This window comes from Pleurodeles waltl, chromosome 2_1 (assembly GCF_031143425.1).
Source record: "Pleurodeles waltl isolate 20211129_DDA chromosome 2_1, aPleWal1.hap1.20221129, whole genome shotgun sequence".
Classification (NCBI taxonomy): domain Eukaryota; kingdom Metazoa; phylum Chordata; class Amphibia; order Caudata; family Salamandridae; genus Pleurodeles; species Pleurodeles waltl.
Genome location: NC_090438.1, coordinates 574,760,222 through 574,782,965, shown reverse-complemented (window position 1 = coordinate 574,782,965; position 22,744 = coordinate 574,760,222).

Below are 22,744 nucleotides of genomic sequence, written 5' to 3'. Positions count from 1 at the left end.
CAAACTAAACCATGTTTCTCCTGTATTGGGGGCTGAGTGTGTAAGCAATGCTTAAATTGTCAATACTGACACATGTGAGTCTGCCACTTGGTATCGATGTTTGTCTAATTGAGAAGTAAGCACAACAACAGTTGTTTATTACTTCAAAATAAATTAAAAACAACTAATACTTGCTGGCCAAGCTATTCTTATAGCTTTGTGGGCATGGAATAGTCTGAATTGTCACACTTGAAGAAGAGCGATGATTAGTAGTTGGGTTGGTACTGTCATTAGCAGCGCTGGCAGGGGCCATAGGTAATGAAAGCTGCAGTAGCATTTACAAATTAAGCCCTATGTGTAAGGTCTCTTCTGGTGTTGTGTGAGTATTGAAACACTGAATGACACCAGTGTGAAGGTCTAGACCTTTGGTGGTTCTTTATCGCTCTGACTGCTGTGTACTCTGAAGGCTATGATCCATGTTTGGGGCTCCCTTGTAAAGGGCTGTTTTTTTGCCATAATTGTTGGCATAACACAACCCCTCTCTAATCTTATTTTCGGAGTTTCACCAGGAAAATACCCTGCAGATAAGATGAAAGAGTTGAATGCCTATTTCAGGGTACTGGGTGTCTGTTTGAAATTGAGTCTCTAGTTGGCAGAAGTATGTACTCTGCCCAAGTAGAGACCGCACTCTTTGTTAGCATCAGTCAGATACATATCTTAAATTAACCTGTGCTCACCCTCTGGCAGCTTGGCACAGAGAAGTCAGGCTTAACTTAAGAGGCAATGTGTAAAGTATTTGTGCAACACTTCACTGCGTTACTGTAATTAAAAACATCACAAAAAGGCTCCACACCCATTTAGAGAAATAGAGAATATTTATCTGAGTAAAACAAGACCAAAATGAGAAATATTCAATATAATCAAATCAAGATATTAATTTCTAAAGAATAAACTGGAATGTAGTGCTTAGAAGTCAATAGCGCTAAAAGGGTTGAGCTACACTGTGGTACATCCAAAGTTCTGGCCGACTGCAATGAAGGACTGGTCAGCTACAGGATCCATGGAGGGTCCACTGAAAAAGTACTCTGGATAGATCAAGGGCCGACGCCGAAGAAGCAATGCATCAGTTCCAATCCACGCAGCTGGGTTGATACATCATCGTTAAGCCTTGCATTTGGGGCCCGCGTCTGTGTCAGATCCCTCTCAGTGCAGAGGATGTCATCACCAAGCCACTCAGCGACATTCTTGGATCTGCACTGCTGTCCTCGAACCTCACAGTAGGGTCCCCACATTGTTGTCGAATCAGCACTGCAGTGGTTCTGAGCAGCACAATGGCCTTGATGTGTCGGTTTAAAAAAAAAAACTGCTGCAGAGTCACCTCTCAAGGCCCAGGACTCCATTGGTACCTCTTAGCAGGGCAGGACTCGCAATGGCAGAGTCCAGCAGTTGATGCAGAGTGGAGGGAAGTCTTTGATGGCCCTGAGACTCCCAGATAAGAAGACAAGCCAGTGAGCCCAAGCCCTTGGGGTCACTTGGTTATGTAGAGAGCAAAGTCTAGTCCTTCTCACTCCCAAGCAAGAAGCAGTAGGCAGCAGGCCAAGGCAGCATTGCAGTTGAGCAGAGTGGCTGTCCTTCTTGGCAGAACAGCAGTCCTTCCGCCTGACAGAGTCCTCAGATCCAGACATGTATTGATTTGGTGGGATTTGAGGTCCAGTACCTATACTCAGTTGAGCCTTTGAAGTGGAGGAGACTTCAAAGAGAGGGCTTTGAAGTGCACAAGGTCCCTGGCTCCAGACACTCTACAGGGGGTTATGCATCCATTTGTGTGGGGAGAGGACAGCCCTATACAGGTTTGTCAGCTCCTGCCCCCCCTTCTAGCCTAGGAAGGCCAATCAGCCTGGTGAGGGCCATAACGATGAAGGTTTCCCACCCCAGCTCCCTTTGTGTGTGACTGTCTAGTGGAAAGGCGCAAAGTAAGCTGTCACCTACCCCAGACGTGTATTCAGAGACAGGCAGAGGCACATACTGTGGCATTTTCAGGCTTACAATTTAAAACTCAACTTTATCATAAGTTGTGATTTAAAAATGTGAGTCAGGAGACACCAAATTCCAAATGTCTAACTTTTCCTAATAGGTAGTTACACTTAACGGCTGCTTCAAGGTAACCCCAATATTAATCTATGTAAGAGATAGGCCTTGCAGTTGTGAAAAGCAAATGTAAAAGTTTTTCACTAGCAGGACATATAAAACTTAAAAGTACATGTCTAACTTTTTAAATACACTGCACCCTACCCTCAGGGCTAACTAGAGCCTCCCTTAGGGATGCCTCATATGTAATAAAAAGGATTGTATGGGCCTAGCAAGTGAGTGCCCTTGCCAGGCCGAAGTGGCAGTTTAAAACTGTGCACACAGGCTCTGCAGTGGCAGGCCTGCAGCATGTTTAAAGGGCTATAGTAGTGCTTGGCATAATCAGTGCTGCAGGCCCACTAGTAGCAATTACAGTCCCTGGGCACATATAATGCACTTTACTAGGGTCTCGCAAGTAAATTAAAGATGCCAATTGTGGGTAAGCTAATTTTGGCATGTTTTAGAGTACAGAGCACCTACACCTTAGCACTGGTTAGCAGTGGTAAAGTGCACAGAATCCTAAAGTCAGCAAAAATGAAGTAAGCAAAACAAGAGGTCAGAAGGCAAAAAGTAAAGGGAGAGCACACCGAGGATGCTAGATCTAACACTGTCCCAAAGAATATTAAGTGGATTGGCTCATAGATTGAACCGTAAAGGCTACTGCTTTTCGGTACCACAAAATGCTGCTTCACACTAGAGTAAGAGTGCAGATTAAGCTGAAGTAACAGACTGAGTGGATCACGTAAAAGGTTTTATGGGTCAGCAACGTGGGACTTAAAACCAAACAACCGGTTAACAATAAGCATGGCCATGCTCATGACAGAGCATCACAAAAAAGCAGCAAAGCAAGATCGTCACTTCCTCTCTGCTTGACAACATTATTGAAGGTCTAAATGGTGCCTTCATTTTCTAGAAGCACAACCTTAAAAACATGGCACCGTCATCGGGACCTGCATCCATACCCCACTAACTATTACAACTTTTCAACAGATCTAATGCTTAATAGGTAACAGCGACTGGGTTTTTTTGTTAGCTGGAAAGTGTTATTATCCTGCAGTGTTTATAAACAGGAGCGACGACATATGAAATGCATTTCTCTGACATGAGTGATTATGGTATTTACTATCACTACTGATGACCATAGTACCTGTTTAAGGCACAGAACGACAACAATCACATTCTCAATAGACAGCAAAATGTAAATATATCAAGTCTTCTTTGCCTTTTTGCAGCCATGTGTTCATTTCCAAGGGGGTTGTTTTTGATATGTATAAGGTAAGACATCACATGTGCTTAGGCACCACTCATCAGCTCTGAACCACACATTTTTCTCCCAATGCTCAGTCTCTGTGGTCATTTCAGTTTCAATGTGGCCACCTGTTGGACTTTTGCTTATGCAGGGTCATCCCCAGTCTTTTTGCCTCCTGCCTCCTATTTCTTTCTGACCTGTTGCTGTTGGCTTTTCAACTCTGAGCACTTTACCACTGCTAACCAGTGCTAAAGTGCATATGCTCTCCGTGTAAATTGTATGTAATTGGTTTATACATGATTGGCATATTTGATTTACTAGTAAGTCCCTAGTAAGTTGCACTAGAGGTGCCAGGGCCTGTAAATCAAATGCTACTAGTGGGCCTGCAGCACTGGTTGTGCCACCCACATAAGTAGTTCTGTAATCATGTCTCAGACCTGCCACTGCAGTGTCTGTGTGTGTATTTTTACACTGTAAATTCGACTTGGCAAGTGTACCCACTTGCCAAGCCTAAACCTTCCCTTTTCTTACATGTAAGGCACCCCTAAGGTAGGCCCTAGGTAGCCCCAAGGGCAGGGTGCAGTGTATGCATAAGGTAGGACATATAGGCCCTCATTCTGACCTTGGCGGGCGGCGGAGGCCGCCCGCCAAAGTCCCGCCGTCAGGTTACCGTTCCGCGGTCGAAAGACCGCGGCGGTAATTCTGACTTTCCCGCTGGGCTGGCGGGCGGTCTCCTTCAGACCGCCAGCCAGCCCAGCGGGAAAGAGGCTTCCACGATGAAGCCGGCTCGGAATCGAGCCGGCGGAGTGGAAGCTGTGCGACGGGTGCAGTTGCACCCGTCGCGTATTTCACTGTCTGCGCAGCAGACAGTGAAATACATTTAGGGGCCCTCTTACGGGGGCCCCTGCAATGCCCATGCCAGTGGCATGGGCACTGCAGGGGCCCCCAGGGGCCCCGCGACCCCCCCTACCGCCATCCGGATCTCGGCGGTCCGACCGCCGGGATCTGGATGGCGGTAGGGGGGGTCAGAATCCCCGCGGCGGTGCAGCAAGCTGCGCCGCCGCGGAGGATTCAATGGGGCCGCGGTACACTGGCGGGACCCCGCCAGTGGTGCCGGTCCGACCGCGGCTTTACCGCCGCGGTCGGAATCCCCATTGAAGCACCGCCGGCTTGTCGGCGGTGCTCCCGCGGTCCTCCGCCCTGGCGGTCAAAGACCGCCAGGGTCAGAATGAGGGCCATAGTAATGTGGTTTATATGTCCTGACAGTGAAATACTGCCAATTTCGTTTTTCACTGTTGCAAAGCATGTCTCTCTCATAGGATAATATGGGGGCTACCTTTAAATATGATTAAAGTGTAGATTCCCCTAGAGAGTAGATGGACATGTGGAGTTTGGGGTCCCTGAACTCACAATTTAAAAATACATCTTTTAGTAAAGTTGATTTTAAGATTGTGCGTTTGAAAATGCCACTTTTAGAAAGTGAGCATTTTCTTGCTTAAACCATTCTGTGACTCTGCCGTGTTTGTGGATTCCCTGTCTGGGTCAGTTTGACAGTTGGGTTGTTTTTCACCTCACACCAGACAGTGACACAAAGGGGGCTGGGGTGTAACCTGCATTTCCTGATTAGCCATCTCTGCTAGGAGGGAGGGGTGGAGTGGTCACTCTCATCTGAAAGGACTGTGCCTGCCTCTGACAATGCCGGCTCCAACCCCCTGCTGTGTGTCTGATGACTTGCCTGGGCAAGGCAGGATTTCACAAGTAGGTGTGAGTCCCCTTTGAAGAAAGGTGACTTCAAAGACTAAAATGGGTATAAGAAGGGCACCCAAATCTACAGACTTGAGAAACACTTCTGGAACCAAGAGGAACCTCTGCCTGGAGAAGAGCTGATAGCTGAGGAAGACGTGCTGCCCTGCCTGTGACTGTGCTTTGTGGAGCTTTCCTGCAGTGCTGCTTCTGCCAGAGTAAGAGGGCAAAGACTGGACTTTGTGTGCCTTCCATCTTGTGAAGAAATCTCCAAGGGCTTGAGTTAGAGCTTGCCTCCTGTTGTTTGAAGTCTCAGGGACAGCAAAGACTTCTCTCTGCCAGCACCTGGAGTCTCTGGAGAGACTCCTGCTCTGACAAGTGGTGCCCTATCCAGTCCCTGGGCCCTTGAAAGGAAAGCTGGTGGAAATCCAAAGAAATCGACTTCGGACGACTCTGGACCAACGCCGCTGCTGAATCCGGTAACTCCGCCTGCACCTGACGCCGTGACCTTTGCTGGAACGCGACGCTCTTCGCAGGCCAGACGCCGCAGCAGCCCCGCTGAAGTCCGCGACTCCGTGGAAGTCGCCGCACCACGTCGTGACCGACGCCGCTTGAAGTGCACGGATTCAACGTTTCGCACAGACGCCGCAATTCCTGACTTCGCGCATCGGCTTGTTTTCACTCTTCACCAAAGGTACTGTACTTGGGGGTCTACACGACTCCGTGTCCGGCGCCGCTGGTGTCGGCTTGTTGGGAACGACTCCGTCACGATGCCGTGTTAACATCTCATTGAAGCATTTTTGTTTCTAAGCGCTATTTTTGAGTTTAATCTTTAAAAATTCATAACTTGACTTGTGTATGTCGGATTTTTGTCGTTTTGGTCTTGTTTTGTTTAGATAAATATTTCCTATTTTTCTAAACCAGTGTTGTGTCATTTTGTAGTGTTTTCATTAAGTTACTTTGTGTGTTGGTACAAATACTTTACACCTAGCACTCTGAGGTTAAGCCTACTGCTCTGCCAAGCTACCAAGGGGGTAAGCAGGGGTTAGCTGAGGGTGATTCTCTTTTACCCTAACTAGAGTGAGGGTCCTTGCTTGAACAGGGGGTAACCTGACTGTCAACCAAAGACCCCATTTCTAACACCACCCAAATGCACATTCTAGGATGTTAAGAAATTTACAGGGCGACAAATAGTTTGGCCTACTTTGAAGCATCCAGTATGATGGAGATAGTGGTTGATGCCATTTCTTGCAGAATGGGTTATGTACTGACACAGAACGTTCTAAAATTTTGCCCGAGTACTATTACTTATGCCACAAGAGCATTGACTGCCACCGAAACTAGTCATTTACAGAGTGAGAGGGTGGTGATCTCCATTGTGTGAGGTGTAAGCAATTTATGTTTATCTTTGGCCATCACATTGTAGAACAGGACTAATGCAAAGCCACGAACACCCGTGTTCAGTGGTTGTTCCCTACACTCACTAGCAATGAATGAAAGTGGATGCTTCGGCTGCAAAACATAAATTTCTCAGTAATTCAGAGCACATACAATCTTGTAGATTTCCTGCTGTGCCATTACTCTAGAATTACTTCTTCTAGAAGTCTGAGAAAGTGATTTGTTTGAATTGCATTTGTTTTTATTTGTCAACATTGAAACTTGCAGAAACCATTACAGAATGTAACTGCATAATGTGGTTCAGAACTTTTACATCCAGAGCTCCTGGAATTGTCTGCAAAATTGAAATAATTACCAGATTTGGAGGCTGTCATCACCATTAATACTTTTGTTCATGTCCAGTCAGATCAGTTTTTTGTCTGATTAGGGCCTTCTGCTGAGAGGTAAAAGACTACTTTGCTTCATTCTCTGGCATACACAGTGGTGTCACTGGCCCATGAAGACGATTCAACCAAAGAGTATCCATGTGAGAAGGTGCAGTTCCCAAGTTGGCAGCAGGCTTATGGGAAATCATATCCTGTGCCAAACTGTTGCAGCTGCAGAACACTAAACATCATCCAACCATCGGACACAGGCTAAACCAAATAGTACATATTAGGTGCCCAATTATATAGACCTTAACAAAATAATATGCTGATTCTCAATATATATAGAGACGAAGGAGGTTGTTAAACAGAAGCAGAGGTTGTCATGCTGAAACAGAGGAAAACTATATTTGTTCATAGAATATCTGAGGAACTTAAAACAGATAAAGAATCTTCTTTTTCAAGTCTTGACTGATAGTATGATACTGTGCAACTGGAAGTAAAACGGAGGAAAAAAAGATAAAACTCACAAATGCAATCCACTGCTTACTTATAGAGAATGAAAAGATGAAATGGATTACGAAGAGTGTGAGAAATTGAGCTGTTGGTTGACTAGGATGTGAACCCTGGTCAAGTACCAGCCACAATCCCTTGCAAAGTGAACCACAGAATGTCACTTATTTAACATGTGCTGGCACAAAATGCAGACCAGCTAAACTTAGACTCAATGTGTTAAGTATTTATGCAGGACACACACACACACACACACGCGCACGCACAGCAGTACAGTGAAAACACAACACAATAAAGATCCCAAACCAATTTAGACAAAACGGGGCTAATTTTAATTAATTATTTGAGACCAAAACCATCAAAATACAATTAGGAGAACCAGAATTATGAAGTTTTAAAGTTTATGGTTCAAAATAGCACATCCTCACTTTTTGAAAATAGCCTACTACGCACCTTTAGGACCACAACGAGGGTCCAGGAGTGGATGGAGACCACTCGGGTGCAGGATTCACTCAGGCTGGGTCCGTGTGTGGGATCAAGATGGTGGGAGCCTATTATGTCACTGTGGCTTTGAACAAGAGGCCAGCAAAACTAGCCCTTGGATTCATTTCGGATGGCCTGGGTGCAGGTGAAGATGCAGGGCTCCACAGCAGGGCTGGCTTCTGAAAGTTAAAGGAAGGCTCCAGGCAGCAACGCAGTCTTTCCAAGTACAGCAGCAGTCTTACAGAGTGCACAGGAGGTCACAGCAGCAGCCAGTCCTTTGAGAGTCCTTCCTCAGGTCCAGAAGTGAACTGAAGAGTAGGTGTGAAAGCCCCATTTTTACTCTGGTGATCTGCTCCTAAAAGGTAGGAAAAGTTTCCAGAAAGGTTCTTTGAAGTTCCAGGAGTTTCTACCTCCCCTGCCCTGGCTCCTAGCTGACTGCACTGACAATATGGGGCTGTAAAGCCTATTGTGTGGTGGCAGAGCACAACCTATTCAAGTGCAGGTGGGGCTGTGCGTAGTGATAACGCGTCCAGCCCTTATAAATTACCTGTACCTGGACACGTTGGAGGTCGGTGAATCTTTTAACCGAGTCGGGCTCTCCTCATCCTAAAATAGTCGAGTCACTCAGATCAATAATCAATAACTATTGTAATCGGTAATCAATACTCAATTAATAGATCAATATAGCACATCAGAAATAAATAACAGTTGGTATTTCGGCGCACCATGACCTTTCAGTCATGAATAACCACACCAGTTTATTAAAAGTTAGTGAATTTATTTCCCTACATTAACAAAGCTAACACAATGTATATAAGTCTCAAAACCAAATGATATATGTATATGAACATTACTGGCTGTCCATAACGGCGGAAGAAACGCAATCTACGCAAAATCTGGATAATGATACACTCAGTTATGGCAATGCAAATCACTAATATGACTAACTGTATTTGACTAATTTCATACATTGGTCAGCATAACAAGATTTCAATTTAGCATGGTACATCGAATGAATACCTCGACTAACCTCTAATTAGCATTGGCATGTGGGGCTTCATGCAAAACGAATTTAGTCAACACAAATTTGGAAAACCTCTAGCTAGGACCCTATCAAAATAGCAATTGGTACCTAAAAGGAAAAACACAATGCATAATACATTTATCCTTTCATATTTACCAAATACAATCAGCATTCAAGAAAAGTCTTCGTCCTTCAGGTACCGGTTCGATCAGCATGGGGCAAGTTTCAAAGGGGCAAAGTTAACGGCAAGCTTCCTTGCAGCGGCAAGGAGAATGGGGCAAAGTTACTGCATGGGCAAGACGGGGCAAATCAAAGTTAAAGTCTCTAGGGTGAGAATTCTTAAAGTCTCTTTCTCTCAGATAGAGAAAAGGGCATCAGGGTGTCGTCCAAAATGGAGTCTGGCATCTGGCTTCAAACTGGCATCGAGGAAAAATGGCTGACTTCTCTTTGTCCAGTGGGTTTAAGTAAGAAACATTCCAAATTCTGCAGGGTCTTCCATTGGAGGGTTCATAGGTTGGCTTCAAATTGTCCAATGAAAATTGTCTTTTACTAGCGCTCATTTATGCATACACTGTCTTTGGGGCCTTGAAACACAAGTTGTAACATGGGTTGCCAATTATTTTACTATCTGTACCTTCATTGTCCGCACCTGCAGACTGACCTTGTATCAAAGGGGATGAAACCGGCCTAGTACGAAACCTTGGAGATAAGTGTATTAGTCAGCTCTACTGGAAAAATACAACTTCAAGCAAGAATATATGTTTCATTAGTTCAAGGAAAAGCCACGCAGTTAGAATTTGAGACCAGGAAACTAGGCCAAAGCCTCTACTAAATTTAAGCTAAGCAAAACAGTTTCAAACAAGAAATCATGGCATACATTTGCAATTATGACGGGTTACTACATTTTCAATACTTCATGATTAATAAAGCTCGTTTACAATGATGGCGAACTACCCCGAGGGCACAATTTCCCTCGTACATTATTTTCTTTACTAAAATCACACTACATTATACGTTTTGATTACACGCTATGTATGAATATATGTTGGACCCGCTTTTTCTGCGTCATCAATCCCTCCTCTGATGACTAATTATGTCATCACATCAAATCTACCCACAAATTTTATTCCATTAAAATTCTGTATAGTAATTTGGCACTTCAGTCAATTCCCTTTTTCTTTTAGTCCCTTTTGATTTTTCTCTATATATTTCCATCATTTTGGCTTGTTCTTTTTCTTCTCTTTTCCTTTCACGCCTTATTTTCCATATTTTGATAGCTTTCCATGTTCCCCAAGAGCCTAATAAACAAATTAAAATTATCAATATTCCCTTCACTATTTTTAGTAACAATCCGTTCCAAACGTTGCTGAGCCAATTTCCCACAGAAGCAAATCCTTTTCCAACTTTCTCCCTAACTCCTGGTTCTTTCAATTCCTTTAAATCTACACTTTCTTTAGTTAAATTTGTAAGCATCGTTCTAATTTTCCCACTGCTGTCTGGTATATATGTACAACAGTGACGTGTACCAAGCATTTTGCAAACGCCGCCATCCTTTGCTAAAAGAATGTCTAAGGCAAGCCGATTTTGAAGAGTCATAGCTCTTTCTGCAGCGAGTTCAGCATCCATCAGGATTATAGCTCCTGAAAACTTAGTCAGCATGTTATTCACAATAGTAGACAACTTTCGTATTTTGATTGAATTCAATATGACTCCCACTGAAGGAATCAATGCTCCAAATATATCTCCTACCACACCAGAAGCTGTCTCTCTCTTCTGAACATGATGTAATTCAGACAGCTTTGGAAATTTCGTTAAGTCATCCAGTTGGTAAATCTTTGGGAACACTATTCCCAAGTAACATCTCCCATACCATCCTTTAGGAAGACGATAATAGGCGTTGAGTCCACAAATATAATATATCCCAGGAATAACTGGGTCTTGTCCATTCAGCATGAACGTCCACTTAGGTTGAAACAAAAACGTATGTTTGCATTCACTCGTTCCCACAAAAACTGTGTCATAGTATGATTTATGTCTATGTATACAAAATCTCCCTACATGCAATGTATCTAAAGCTATTTTCCCTTGTGTCTTTATTGCGGCAAAAGCATAGTTATCTACGGATGTCCTTTTGTGTAATTCCTTTTCTAATTCCTCCTTCATTTCTTTCCTCCTATCATCAGTGCGGTGTAAGAAGTTTATCTCTACCTGTGAAAGCAAGCATGTGAGGTTCTCTCTATGTGCATGTGCTGTGTGAAAAGGTGACAATGGCTCAAAGAATTCTCTCATTAATTTGAAATAATAATCTCTAGCGATTTTACTCAGGTACTCAATTATGGGGACATATGCAAATGTAACATCATAATTAGAGTAAAAATAATGAATGTACGTCTGACCATAAAATCTGGATGTTATTATACTACATGTAATTCCGTAAGTAAGAGGCATGCTGTGATACGTTACCCCTTCCACTGCTGAGGTAGGTATTTGTGTACACACATAACAATCTTTCGCATCCATGGTCTCAACATACTCACTCAGCAAGCGATAGAAAACGTTATATGAAAGTTCCTTCTTATCATGCAAATGTCTCTCGTCTCGTTCGAGTCTCTTCAGAGCTGTTAGTTCAGTAACAATAGTAGGTTTAGAAGTAGAAGCATCATTCGTCTCACTCTCATTTTTACCATGCATTCCAAGAACTATTGCTACAATGATTAGTATGCATGCGGTTATTAAACCTATACACATGTATTTACAACACTTCATTTTACGCCCCTGTGTAGTGAAGCTAGTCATGATCTGTATAGAATCAGAAAGTTGAAGACACTTTATCAAAACGGATTTGCAGATATTTACAAAGCTGAACGAGTTCAATGTTCACACAGTTTTCTTTAGCAGCTTAGTCTCTTATCGGTTAGCAGCGTTGTCTCAAGATCAGTTTCAAAGTCAATCAAGTTAGCAATGTCTTAGCCGGTTGAAAAGTCAATCAGGTGATCAATGTCTTTAATCAGTAAAGTTCATGAAGTTTTATTTCTCATGTGCCAAAATGAAGTTCTGCCTCCTCGTTCTCGAGACTGAGGGATACGAATTTGTCTGACCAATCGTTATTGGCTAAGTATGCCCACTCCGGACCAGAATTTCTTTTGCTCGGTATCCTTTTTCTTTTCAATTTTGCATCTCTCTTTGATTCTTTCTCGCTGTTACTTTCTTCCTTGGCCAAGTTTTCTCTTCGCTTGGTGCTGCTATTGCGTCAGACACTTCCTTTCTTTTCTCTTTCACTCTTGGCCCTTCACTGTCGTTCAACGTTTCTCTAATTCTTAATTTTACTGGCGATATGCTTGGTCTTCTTTTTGCACTGTCCACTTGATGGACCTGCTATCTCTTCTGAAGGAGTTTGAGCAGTTTCGTTCTGTTCTGCCTTGTCCCCTCCTTCTGGGGAGTCAATCAGGTTTTCCTTTTCTTTTCCTGTATCGTCTGCTTCTGGGAAAGCCTTCCTCTGATCAGGCTCTCCTGCTTCTTCACCTGTTTCGAGCCCATTCTCACCGTTACTTTCTTCAGGCTCTTTGTCACTTTCAGCTGTTTCAGGCTCTTTGTCACCTTCCGGGCCTTCGTCACTCTCTGAGGCTCCTCCTTGGTCTTCCCCAAATGAATCAGTTGCTTCGTCCTCAGAGATTATTTCTCCCTCCTCTATTTCTGCCTGTTCGCTTCTAGTTCCCTTTCGCTCTGTCTCAGCGCTTCGCACTTTGAAGCACTGAAATCACCAGTGTCTGATGACAACTTCTTCATCTGTGGGACACAATACCCTCTTTGTGTGACTGGCGTGAATCCAGTTGGGAACTCCCGCACACTTCACAGCGGTGGTAGTCGTCAGAATCACTTGAAAAGGTCCTTTCCAACGGGGTTCCAAACACGACTTCCTGACGTGCTTCTTTATCACGACCCAGTCACCTGCTTTCAGGGCGTGTCCTGGACCTTAGATCGGTGGCAAGGTGGTTGCCTCCACCTGGTGAGAGAAAGAGCGGACCACATCAGCTAGACCTTTGCAGTAGTCTAACACCATATCATCTGTAATATTCAAAAGAGCATTTGCAGGAACTGCTGGAAGTCTCATAGCTCTGCCCATGAGGATCTCGTGCGGGGACAATCCAGTCTTTCTGTCAGGGGTGTTTCTCATTGACATTAGCACCAAGGGCAATGCGTCAGGCCATTTTAAGTTTGTTGATGCACATATTTTCGCCATCCTTGATTTCAATGTGCCATTCATTTGCTCCATTAGACCTGAGGCTTCAGGGCGGTAGCTACAATGCAACATTTGCTCAATGTTCAGCGCTGCACAAAGTAATTTTATTACTTCGTTATTGAAGTGACTTCCCCTATCTGACTCTAAGGAGATCGGAAATCCGAAACGTGGTATTAGCTCTCTCAAGAGTAGTTTTGCAACTGTGAGACTGTCATTTCTGCGTGTAGGGTATGCTTCAATCCAGTGACTAAAAATGCACACAACCACCAACACATACTTCAAGCCTCCATGAACAGGCATCTCAATAAAGTCCATTTGCATCCTGCTGAAGGGACCCCGTGCTCTTCCAATGTGGCTCAAATTTACTACGGTTCCCTTCCCTGCGTTCATCTGTTGGCAAATGACGCAACGATGGCAAACTGCTTCAGCAACTTGACGGAATTTGGGGTTAAACCACTCAGTTTTAAACAATCTAATCATGGCATCCCTCCCAAGATAAGCTTGTCCATGGTAAAATCTGGCTATCTGTGTCAAAAGGCTGTTTGGTAGAACAAATTTCCCTTCACTTGAAACCCATAATTAATCTAGTCTCTTTACACATTGTGATTTGGTCCATGAGAGTTTCTCATCCTCACTGACATCATTCTGTAAGGATTTCAATTTGTCCATTGTATCTACAACCTTTAGAGCAAAGATTTTGCTTGGTTCGAGTTCTTGCTCATTTATCAAATTCCATTCATCCCTGAGCAATATACAGTTCAATGCGCAAAACCTTGCGACTTGATCCGCATATCCATTTCCCAGAGAAACATAGTCTTGTCCCTTCGAGTGTGCACTGCATTTTACCACTGCTACTTCCCCTGGCAATTGAATGGCATGTAACAATTCTCTTATTCTTTCACCATTTTTCACTGGTGATCCTGAAGAGGTCATGAAGCCTCTCTGTGACCACAATTGTCCAAAGTCATGCACTATTCCAAATCCGTACTGACTGTCAGTGTAGATGGTGACTTTCATCAATGCAGAGAGTTGGCAAGCTCTAGTAAGGGCTACCAATTCCGCTACTTGTGCAGAGTAAACTCCTTGAAGCCAAGATGCTTCCAGAACACCTGTTACCGTGCATACAGCATATCCTGCTTTTAATATTCCCAGGGCATCTCTCAAACATGAACCATCAACAAAAATGACTTGATCATTTTCTTCCAATCGGGTATCTTTGATATCAGGTCTTGGTTTAGTGCAAAATTCAGTCACCTGAAGACAGTCGTGCTCGATGTCTTCAGCGTTCTCAATTTCGCCATTTTCACTGGGAAACAAGGTTGCTGGGTTCAACGTAGTGTACCTTTTCAGCTGCACATTAGGTGATCCCAGAATTATTGTTTCATACCTTGTGAGTCTAGCACCAGTCATGTGTTGTGTTCGGGAACGTGTCAAAAGTATCTCAACTGAGTGAGGGACCATGACTGTTAAAGGGTGTCCCATCACTATTCCTTCACTCTGAGTGAGGCTGATACCAACTGCGGCTACGGCACGCAAGCAACCTGGCAGTGCTGCTGCGACCGGATCCAAAGTAGCTGAAAAATATGCTACTGGTCTGTTTACACCGCCATAGGCTTGGGTCTAGACAGACAAGGAACACGCATCACGTTCATGACAAAACAATGTGAAAGGCTTTGTGTAATCAGGCATACCTAAAGCTGGGGCCCTGCACATGCATTCTTTCAATTCAATAAAAGCATCCATCTTATCTCCTTTCAGCTCTATTTCATCTAGCGCATCCTTCTGGGTCAGTTTCAGTAAAGGTTTTGCTAGGGTTGAGAAATTGGGAATCCATTGGCGACAGTAGCTCACCATTCCCAAAAACTTCCTCACCTCCCTCCTCGTCTTTGGGGGACTCATTTGAAGTACACTTGTTATCCTTTCCTTCATAATTCTTCGTGACCCTTTCTCTATTTGGTGATCCAAATATTTCACTTTCTTCTGGCAGAACTGTAATTTTGAAGGAGACACCTTGTGTCCATTCCTTCCCAAATGGTTCAATAGGGCAATGGTGTCGGCTGTGCAGTCACTTTCTGTCTTGGATGCGATCAGCAAATCATCAATGTACTGCACTAAGGTTGACTCGAATGGTAACTCTAATGATTCCAAATCTTTCTTTAGAATCTGATTGAAAATTGATGGTGACTCCGAAAACCCTTGAGGAATTCGACACCAACTGTAGACTCTGTCTAGGAATTTGAAACAAAAGAGAAATTGGCTGTCCTCATGAAGAGGCACATGAAAGAATGCTTGCGACAAGTCGATGACTGAGAACCACTCAGCATCGCAGGGAACTTGAAACATTATCACAGCTGGATTCGGTACTACGGGACAACATTTGATTATTATGTCATTTATTTTCCTCAAATCCTGAACAATTCGAACCTTTCCACTCGGTTTTACTAGTCCCATGATTGGCGAATTACATGGACTGCTTAACACTTCTTTCAGTACTCCCTGTCTGACAAACTCATCAATGAGTTGGGCAACCTTTATGAGGGTGTCTTGCGCCCTATGGTACTGTGGGGTCGGGGGAAAAAATCACATTGGGTTTTACAGTCACTTTCACTGGCTCCACTCCTTTCACCAATCCCACCTCTTTTCCTGTCATATCCCACACTTCTTTTCCGACTGTTTCCTGTAACTCAGCAGGAATATCTGCTTCAGTGATCATCGGATAAAGGGTAATCAGGGGATACTCTTCATCGACAGTCTCCACCTCATCCCCTCCTACACTGTCCTCTTCTTCCCCATCACTGCTTGTCTGAATTTTAATTCCATCGTTTGAACACATAATCGAACATCCCAATTTGCACAATAGGTCTCTCCCTAATAGTGATATCGGGCTTGAGTCACATACCACGAATTTATGTGACCCTTGATAGTTTCCAATTCTGACTTGTACTGGGTCTGTGATTGGGTTCGTCAGGTACGTATTTGCTACTCCCACTACCTGTACTGTTCTCCCTGAAAGTGGCAAATTTTGTATTTCAATGCTCCTAACAGTGGAACGTGTAGCTCCTGTGTCAACCAAGAATGAAACGCGATGACCCATAACTCTTCCCTCCACATACGGACCCTTTTGATCAACTTCCAAAGATGCTGCAAGCACACAATTTCCTTCCTCGTCTGAAATTTCACTCTCCCATGCATCGTTTATTCCATTCTCACTGTGTAATGGGAACTGGTGTACTGCGTCGTTTTGATTCATTCCTTGACCCGTGACCTGTTGAGGAAGCATTGCTTGCTGCTGATTCATTGGTGCTAAGGGTATTTGCATTTGCTGATTAGGTACCATAGGAAACTGCTGTTGCATTGGCTGCAATTGTGCCATTTGCACACTGGGCATTTGCACCTGTTGCGGTTGCATGGGTTGTAAACCCTGCAGCTGGTTTATATTGTTTTGGAAATTTGGGTTTGGACCTCTCAGTTTCGGTCCTCTCATAGTCTGGAATGTATTGACATCATTGTTTTGCTGACCTACACCTTCCTGCACCATCATTGGGCACTCCCGTTTCCAATGCCCGACAATTCCGCACGTGTGACATGGCATCACCTTCTTCATTGCCTGTATACCATTTGGAATCATAACGGTATTCAAATCAGGACCATTGTTCACAAAACCTCCTCGGCCTCTGCCTCTCATCTGCGGCTGAAACATAGCGTTTCCCTGTTGCTGCGGCATCTGTTGTTGGAAACCTTGGAAACCTTGCAAACCTGTCTGAGCTGCTCTAAGCTGCATCACCATCACCTTTTCCTTCAATCTTTTCTGCTTGGTCTCAATCTCATCACTGCAGTATTTCGCATAATTCAACACTTCATCGATCGACTTTGACTGCCAACAAATCAAATGCGTTTTAATCATCTGGCTGATTTCGTGTCTCAACCCTTCCACAAACCTGAACACAAAATGGAGCATGTCCTTGGCCTCAATCGTTTCCGTGCCACTATAATTCTTAAACGCTTTCAACAACCTCTCATAATACGCATGTATAGACTCTTTAACCTCTTGGGCGGTCCTGTCAATCCTTTGCCAATCCACATTTTTCAACGCAACCTTGGTTTTCAAGTGCTCGATCACCTTGTGGTACAAACTCATTACCGTAGGTGATGGCGCACCTGTGTCCCTATCTCTCTCTGGTTCACTCGTCGGCCAGCCTACAGCCCTTTTACAATCTTCCCACAAATCTGCCGGACCCACGATTTCAAATAAAGTATTCAGGTCTTCCCAGAGACATTTCGCGAGTTTCACAAATCTATCTGTTTGTTGATACCACTCAATCAGCTTCTCTCTCAATTTGGGAAAGTCATCCGTAAAGGATTGAATATCGCACCTGTGCCATGGTACATGTACAAGTTTTCTCCCTGCTGTCTCTCTCATTGGTAAGATAGTTATCAGATCCTCATTCTGTTGTTTTTTCTCATTCCGCCCAGAGTATTTTCTTTCTTTTTGTCCTTTTTCTTAACCCACCTGCTTTCCCACTTGTCTAAACATCACCAGACCTGTGCACTCTGCAGTATCTCTTTAAGGTGTGTTTTCATCCCTGCGGATCTCATGTGTTCAAAATCTTTTGTCTCAAAGTCTAACCTGTAACTTCTGCTCAGGTGTTTAGTCTTACTTATATCGATCTCGTTTCTGTCTGCAATTTCTTGTAACTTCTTATGTATGCTGCTTACTTCTCTTGTAATCCTAGGGCACATGTATCTTAATTCTTCCTCTGTGTATGATTCTAATCTGTTCAAACCCATTGTTCCCTCTACCAGTTCATCTGCGTCCATACCCAACCTTCTTTTATTCAGGTATTCTTCTCCCTTCCCGCTGGATGTACTCTGTGGGGAGTTCAGGCTGTTGAACCATTGTGTTAACTGTTGCGCGTTCAGTCCCATCAGTGTAGCAGTTACATCAACTGCTACTGATGGTTTCTGTAATGTTTCAGTCTCTGAGGTTAGCGGTACTAATAGTGGTGGATGTGACCTTACCACGGTTGACGGAGCACAAATTGGAATTGGACTGAATTCCGACAAGGACCCAGATCCATTTGGCAGTGCCGCTATCGGAGTTGTCTCTGGAGTGGTTTCTATGCATCTTCTTCCTGTCCCATTCTGTATCATTAACCCTTGGTCGCTTGTGCTTGAATTTGCCTGTATGTACAGTGGTACTGGTGGACCTACAGTGATAGGCAGAGATATCGCGTCTGGATTCTGTCTGTTCCCCGAATTCTGTGGCATGTTAATCCCCACATTGTGGTTCATCATTGCTGGCATACCTAACTGGCTTTCTATTACTCGCACTTCTTGTGTCTGCTTTTGAGGCATCGAGAACTGTGTTGATTCAGCTTGAATCAATGTTGGTCTTTGATAACTCTGTCCTCCCTGCGCCGTTGAATCAGAAGTCGTTCCCATGTTATGCTCTTCACAGCAGTGCCTTTGAACCTGTGGCTGATAATTATCAGCAGGTCTCAACGTAGGCACGTCTGGGTATATTCTCCGAACCTGTGGTATTTGTGGTGAGAAAGGCATATCGGAACTGCTCGGCCTCTGAGATATTCTCAAATTTGGTGTTACATTATCCTGTATTGGTTCTGGAGGGGCAGTACTAATGCTTGAGCCTTTTTCGCTTTCTACATATGGTGGCGGGCGATCATTCAGCAATTGTATAATGAACTCCTCATCATCTGACTCGTCTCCCCTTTTCGAGTTTCTATTGTTCTCTCTATCTCTGGACTGACTCCTGTTTGTCTTATGTGTGGCTTTCCTTCCTTCCGTCTCCGCTTCATCAGTAATCGCTGGAAACAATTTAATCCCCTGCAATACATCTGATCTCCAAACCTTTTGTGTGCTGTCCCATCTAGCATCCGCTAGTGTCTTTTCTACTTTTCTTATTCTTGTCTCAAATTTCTTTTGTTGTTGGTTTCTAGCTATTAGCTCCCAAATTGCTAGTGCCTCAAACTGTGCTGGCCTTGGAGGTACTTTCATGTCGTATAGCGTAAATCTCAGATTTTCTAAAACTCTTAGATTAAACGACCCGTGGATAGGGAACGCTACACTTCCATGTTTCTCTGTTAATTTGCACCATTGTTTTAACCAAAGACATGGTGTTACACCCTTTTCTTCAATGACAATGTAAGCTGGTGTACCCTCAGGCGGTGTTTCTTCTCCTACATTTGCTTTAATATAAACATCTCCCCTCATGGCACTCTTAAATGCTTTGAAAAATTTCATCTTTCCGTCTTTTGTTTTTCTAAAATATGTAATCAATAAGTGACTTTAATTCCCGGAATACTCTTCGCTTGCCTTTCCCCTTCCAATTGCGCTTCACGGACTGCGTCCAATCCGTGCGCGACCCTTCTCACCAACCGACCTATCCCAGCGCGGCTCCTAGTGATGTCACACTCACACACTGCGGCTGACAAAGTCCCGCGGCTTGTCCTCTTTTCATTCGGCTTCACTCATAAACTAATTTCTGCAATATAACGCGAGCACTTAACCAAAAGAATAAACAGATCTGTCGGTTTACTACAGGAAAGGTAATACAATCGCTTCAGAAACCTTAGGGATTTTTCACTAGCCTCGGCAGTTATTCCATCTTTCTCGGTTTCCCACTTTCGCAAGCAAAATTTGACCCGCAAACTTTACTCTCAACTGATCAATGAACTATTCTAGTGCACTTTAGAATTCGTCAAATCTCAAAGTCGAAGTTTTCTTTCAAACCGCAACATTCATACCGACTTGTTGACCACGCCCGATCAACCTATTAAACCTGACCAGATCACAACATCAAACAAGTGTCACATACACTTTTCAACATACTCCAGAGTCTCTTGACCTCGCAGGGCCCGTCTCAACATCAACAACCAAGTGGACAATTTTTCTGATCAAAGCGCTACACACACGTGAAGTTCGACGACTTCCCTACTCTCACACTTTTGGAGTAACACTCCTCTAATATCTTTTGACCCCCTAAATCCTCACAAACTTCTCAATTAGTCTGCAGCAATAAGCTGTGCAAGCGCAAAACCCTAACTTCACTCATACCGTCACTAGAAATTCTGAGACCATTCTCATACCTCCATGTTCCTCATTCGCAAGCTCCGAGATTCCGGGAAAGTCATTGGGGACTTAGGGCATCATCATCCTTCCAACTTGTTTTATCAAACAAAATTCTAACTTGACTCTGTCTATTGTTCGGATGGGGTCCCAAAGGGCTAAACCATCAATCTCTGCTACCATCTACTGATAACGCATCCAGCCCTTATAAATTACCTGTACCTGGACACGTTGGAGGTCGGTGAATCTTTTAACTGAGTCGGGCTCTCCTCATCCTAAAATAGTCGAGTCACTCAGATCAATAATCAATAACTATTGTAATCGGTAATCAATACTCAATTAATAGATCAATATAGCACATCAGAAATCAATAACAGTTGGTATTTCGGCGCACCATGACCTTTCAGTCATGAATAACCACACCAGTTTATTAAAAGTTAGTGAATTTATTTCCCTATATTAACAAAGCTAACACAATGTATATAAGTCTCAAAACCAAATGATATATGTATATGAACATTACTGGCTGTCCATTACGGCGGAAGAAACGCAATCTACGCAAAATCTGGATAATGATACACTCAGTTATGGCAATGCAAATCACTAATATGACTAACTGTATTTGACTAATTTCATACATTGGTCAGCATAACAAGATTTCAATTTAGCATGGTACATCGAATGAATACCTCGACTAACCTCTAATTAGCATTGGCATGTGGGGCTTCATGCAAAACGAATTTAGTCAACACAAATTTGGAAAACTTCTAGCTAGGACCCTATCAAAATAGCAGTTGGTACCTAAAAGGAAAAACACAATGCAAATACATTTATCCTTTCATATTTACCAAATACAATCAGCATTCAAGAAAAGTCTTCGTCCTTCAGGTACCGGTTCGATCAGCATGGGGCAAGTTTCAAAGGGGCAAAGTTAAGGGCAAGCTTCCTTGCAGCGGCAAGGAGAATGGGGCAAAGTTACTGCATGGGCAAGACGGGGCAAATCAAAGTTAAAGTCTCTAGGGTGAGAATTCTTAAAGTCTCTTTCTCTCAGATAGAGAAAAGGGCATCAGGGTGTCGTCCAAAATGGAGTCTGGCATCTGGCTTCAAACTGGCATCGAGGAAAAATGGCTGACTTCTCTTTGTCCAGTGGGTTTAAGTAAGAAACATTCCAAATTCTGCAGGGTCTTCCATTGGAGGGTTCATAGGTTGGCTTCAAATTGTCCAATGAAAATTGTCTTTTACTAGCGCTCATTTATGCATACACTGTCCTTGGGGCCTTGGAACACAAGTTGTAACATGGGTTGCCATTAATTTTACTATCTGTACCTTCATTGTCCGCACCTGCAGACTGACCTTGTATCAAAGGGGATGAAACCGGCCTAGTACGAAACCTTGGAGATAAGTGTATTAGTCAGCTCTACTGGAAAAATACAACTTCAAGCAAGAATATATGTTTCATTAGTTCAAGGAAAAGCCACGCAGTTAGAATTTGAGACCAAGCAACTAGGCCAAAGCCTCTACTAAATTTAAGCTAAGCAAAACAGTTTTAAAAAGAAATCATGGCATACATTTCCAATTATGACGGGTTACTACATTTTCAATACTTCATGATTAATAAAGCTCGTTTACAATGATGGCGAACTACCCCGAGGGCACAATTTCCCTCCTACATTATTTTCTTTACTAAAATCACACTACTTTATACGTTTTGATTACACGCTATGTATGAATATATGTTGGACCCTCTTTTTCTGCGTCATCAGTAGCTCCACCCCCTCATCAAGTCAGCTAATGACCCATTCAGGCTCTGCTAAACCCACTATTGTGTGACTTCCTGGGGTGAATTCACAAAATCTTAACGGTCAGTTACACTCAGCCATATAACCCAAGGCAGGCTGCAGGCACAGAGGGCTAAGGGGAAGAACATATCAACTTTCAAAAGTGGCATTTTAAAACTGTTAATGATAAATGTGGCTTAACCATTAAAGAGGGTTTAGCATTACTCTTTAACAGATAAGAAACATGATATATCTAGGAATTAGGAATTGCAGCTTATTCAATATGATAAGGAATCCCAGTGTTATTTTATGGGAGAGGTAGGCCTCATAGTAGGAAAAATGAATGGCGGGTCACCACTAGGATATTCAAAAATTAAAAGTAAAAGTCCCTTCTTTTAATTACACAACACCCTGCCCTATGGGCTACCTAGGGCTTACATTAGGGGTGACATGGCAGTGGGACACTGCCTTCAGGCTGCAATGGCAGTCATGGGGCATGTTTTAAAGTGCTACTTAAGTGGGTGGTACAGTAAGTGCTGCAGACCAACTAGTAGTATTTAATTTACAGGCCATGGCCATTTCCAACAAGGACATTTACTAGAGTTTTGCCAGCTGTCTAAGAAGAGCAAAAAAGAGGAAAGCTATGTCACACTTAGGAATGAAAAACAATAATGTACACTGTTCCTAAAAGAAAGAAAACCAAGAACACGGGTCCTCAAGACACTTCTAAAATTAGAAGCAAGAGCCCTCACACATCCA